Here is a 4,127-nt window from a genome sequence, read left to right on the forward strand (position 1 = left end):
AATGCACAATTGTCTCCAGTTGTGGGATTTTCCCTGTTAGGCAATATCTAGTTTAACACAAAAACCTCCTTCAGTTGACCATGGCTAAAGAGGTCCCCTATCAGTTTGTCCTCTGGTTCCATCCCTGTGCGTCAGATACTCAGGATTCTTTTTGCCAGCTGCTGACATGTTACCGTGGCAGATGCAGCTGGGACTCTTTCTAGGTTACTTGCTTACCCATTCAATGTGCTATAGCAGTATCCAGGCTGTAAACCCCCTCATTTTCTTCCAGAATCACATCCAAACTCAAGCAGTGTGCTTGCAGCCTCAAACCTACTTTTTGGAGCTACAGTGCTCCTTCTTGTTGGACCAGATGTGGCACAGCAAATGTGTTGTATAGCTCAGATGGTTATCATGGTGCAAGAGAACAGGATAAACATGACTTTTGTGGGTGCAGAGATATATAAAGCACACACAGTTCAGAGGTTTCAGAGCAAGTAAACTCCGCCAAGAGGCTTCACAGAGAGATTTCATACTGCTATAGGTGTCTTAAATCATCAGTTGCAATGATTGGAAATTGTTGGGGCCAGAAAAGTTCATATACAATCCTACTGTATTTGCAGAGGACCTTCTGCCAGAACAGAATTTGAAACAAAGGGCGCTCTCTTTTGTTATTTGCATTACAAAATAAACATTCTTTGCAGTACAAACCTTGTTGCTCTTCCACATGTACACTAAAGCAGGACCCTGCCTGTCCTGGTAACAAGCAGCACTGCCTCAGCTATTTGTCCCTCATATATGCCCCATGTCCAGGGGGTTCCCCTGAACATGGCATGCCCCAAAACAGCTTAATTCTTCTTCACTCTCCCATCATCAACCATGGCCTTTCATCTGCAGTCAATATTTTCACCTGGGGAAAGCAATTTAACAAACAACTTACCTCAGAACAAACCAGGGCAGGGAAAGGTAAACTAGGCTGTCTTTTCACAAGGGAAGGAAAAGTGATTCTTTATCATTAACAGCATAGCAGCTTGCACTGTGAATTAAGTAGAGGTGTTGTTGGCTTGCCTTAGTAGGAAAAATGCTATACCCCCATCTAATAAGGATTTAATATCAGCTGGAAGAGTAGAGACATAAAGGGAGGAAAAGGGAGTGAGAAGAAATATCTAGATAAAGTCTTATTGGAGGCATTCATGCCTAGAGGTGGCTGGAGAACTACAAGAGTAGTTTAAATTAAAGGAAATCTAAGTTAGCCACACAGGAAAACTAAGCGAGGACCACTTTGTGGTTCACATACTGGATATCCTGTGAAAATGGGTAAAGAGTGAACACAGCGTTGTTTCAGAGGAAAGATTAAGTAGAAAAGGCCTGTAAAAAGGCTGCTCAGCTTGCTGCACAACCGTAAGTGATGCATGGAAGGTGAATAGAGAAAGAAAATTCAAAACTTCTTGTAACACAACTAGAGGAAATGTTTGAAATTATCAACTAGCAGGATCAAAAATTTGTAAAAGGGAGCATTTTCCTGCACATTCAATTGCTGAACTCACTGCTATATACTCCCCTTCTTACCAAAAAGCACAAATGGCTTTTAAAAAAGTTCAAAGAACTGGTAAAAACAAAGGGTTGATCTGACCTTCTTTTGCAGATGCCAAGGACTGTTTTCCACTCTTGTACTGGACAACTGGCAACTCAGTGATGGCATCCATATGGACACTGTCCAGCATCCAGTCAGTTGCTTTGAGTCCTCCATAGTCAAAAGTGTGACAAATTTGGGTGGACTGAAATTTGCTGTCTTCTTGGTCAGGTACGCTAAATGCAGTTTGTGTACTTTATTCACTATATTCTACATAACCAGACTTTTAAAAAACTGATTTGAACAATTTCATTGAGGAGTAGGTCACCTCATATTTACAAAACATTCCCTCCTACACATGCCAGCATGAAAATTTATACCCAAATCATTTTGGTCATTGCCATGGTACCAGTAGCGTTGCTGTTCACAACTGTGCTCCAACTGCAGCAAGAGTAAAGTAGGGCTCCTTTGATCCCATTTGCCTACAAAACTGGGCCACTTTTTGTTGCTTGTTACCACCATTCTTCCAGCCTTCCTTCTGCACATCCCACTTCCATTTAGGTTTAGCTGACCTCTTCCTTTCTCTTCTTCAAAATCCCTGAAGAAAGTTTTACACAGGATTAAAGAAAAAAAAAAAAGAAAAAATAAAAAAGAAAAATTTATATATTTACATCCTCACCTCATAAGCCATCACTCCCAAGCTTTTTCAGGATGCACTACAGGATGGCCAGGAGAATAATCACAGGAATGGTTTGGTTCCAGGTCTCCTCCAGTTCTCACTGGGCTTTCTGGAACACACACTGGGTGATGAGATGGTCACTGCTGGGGGCAACTCCCCAGGGCACCATGCAGCCCAAGCAAACACTGTTGGACAAAAAGAGGGCCGTGGGAAAGCAGATCAAAGCAATGTGATTGCATTTCACATTTGATGCAGCTCATTCCTGAAGCCAGAGTGAATTGCCTAATCCAATGTATCATTTCTGTGCAGGCAGACCCTTGGGCTGGCATCGTGTCCCATGGAGCACTGCTCCAGTGTGCAGCATCTGCCACCATCTGCCCTAGGGCTTGGCTTCAGATCACCCTCCTCCTTTCCACCTCCTTCTGGGAGATGCTTTACACAAACTTTGAAGGCCAAAACTCAGACTGTTTCAGGCCCTTCAGGGCATTTATTACCCTCCCACTTCCTCGATTACTTGATCTTTGATCCACACTCCTGACCTTTAAAGATTCAAAGGGGTGTATTTCCAGTGATTTAGCTTCAATTTCACTTGCTATTATTTTTGGAAATAAAAGTCTATCTGCTTACCCTTTGTCTCTCCTCTTTAATCAATATGACAGCTGTTGATCACAACCTCTGCCAGCCAGCCAGTAGATGGGACAATTATTCTCACAAGGACTTTCAAGTCCAGAGTTTTAACCCACAGGGTCTAACACTGAGCAGCTGCAAGAGCTCTGAGTAGCAGCTGCCCCTTTTCTACTGCAGCTGCTGAGCTGCTCTCCTGATGGTCTCTGGCTACTTTGCTAGGGCAAGGGGAAAACTACTTTGTTTTCTGGGCATTATAGTATAAAAGCTTAGTTCACTGCTGCTGTAGCAAAGGAGTTAAAATGCCATGGTCAGCTCCCACCCAGCATGGTCATGATGCAGATTAGGGTGTCTGGGGTAGTTCTTTCTACCTTGTACCCAGCCAGCAAGAGAGTGAAAGGCACGAGACACAACAGGAAAGCTTTTCCTGGCATTATAGTCACAGAGCACCGAGACTGGGGATAAAAATGTTTAATTTAAGGCCATATTACTCCACACCTCCTTGGTTTTGCTGTAAGCACTGGTCATCAGTATCAAACCATCTGTACTGCCAGAGTTGAGGGATATAAAGCTATAGCTGCAAAGTGTTACTGCTGATAGTAAGAAGCTATGTGCCACACGCAAGTCAAGCAGCTATAACTGCAGTTTTCTGCCTAGACATGTGGTCTTTTATCCACTCCTTCAGCACTGGCGTCTGGCAGGGTAGGCAGGAGGGCATTCCTGACTTCAAGGAGATTCCCACCTTCTGCTGATTTCTCCTTCCTGGGTTCTTCCAAAGCCTGATTCATGTGATTCATTAAGGGAAAGCAAGACACAAATGCATTCATGTCCACATGCCCAGTCCTTTCACAATACCTCAAAGTGAGTTAAAGGGCTGGCTGTAGGGTCAGGAAATTGTTTCAGAGGATTTGTGCTGACTTCTTTCAGATGTCCTATCCAGCTGTGTAATCAGCTGCTGCATCAAGGCACCTTGATGCCCCACAGAGGTGTCCCTTCCAGCAGGCAGATGAGAGGGTCCTTCAGCACAGGGAAATGGGTCTGCTGGGTCTGTGTAACAGCGCATTAATGGCCCACCACTGAAAGGGCCCTCAGAGAAGAGAGGCATCAGAGCCTTTCCATCAGAGGCAAGTGAGGAACAACACAGGGGAGAAAACATGTGAGTGGGAAGGATTTCCTTGATACTGAAATGGTGGAAGAAACAATAAAAAGAGGAGGGGAAAAAAAGAAGTAAAAGACAAACTGATAACAGAAATACACACTAATATCAGTAAA

At 43.7% G+C, this 4,127-nt stretch overlaps 1 long non-coding RNA gene across 1 annotated transcript; it reads right to left on the reverse strand.

The window, feature by feature from the left end:
• Positions 1-1,786: 1,786 nt before the first annotated feature.
• LOC148185203 (uncharacterized) lies at positions 1,787-2,963 on the reverse strand. The gene is made up of 3 exons (XR_015771835.1): positions 2,859-2,963; positions 2,232-2,416; positions 1,787-2,150 (listed from the first exon to the last, which is right to left on the reverse strand). It is a non-coding gene; the product is annotated as an uncharacterized LOC148185203 (long non-coding RNA).
• Between the last annotated feature and the right edge of the window lie 1,164 nt (positions 2,964-4,127).

This window comes from Pseudopodoces humilis, chromosome 1 (genome assembly GCF_049639895.1).
Source record: "Pseudopodoces humilis isolate 2021_Gansu_Grassland_sample_001 chromosome 1, ASM4963989v1, whole genome shotgun sequence".
Taxonomy (NCBI): domain Eukaryota; kingdom Metazoa; phylum Chordata; class Aves; order Passeriformes; family Paridae; genus Pseudopodoces; species Pseudopodoces humilis.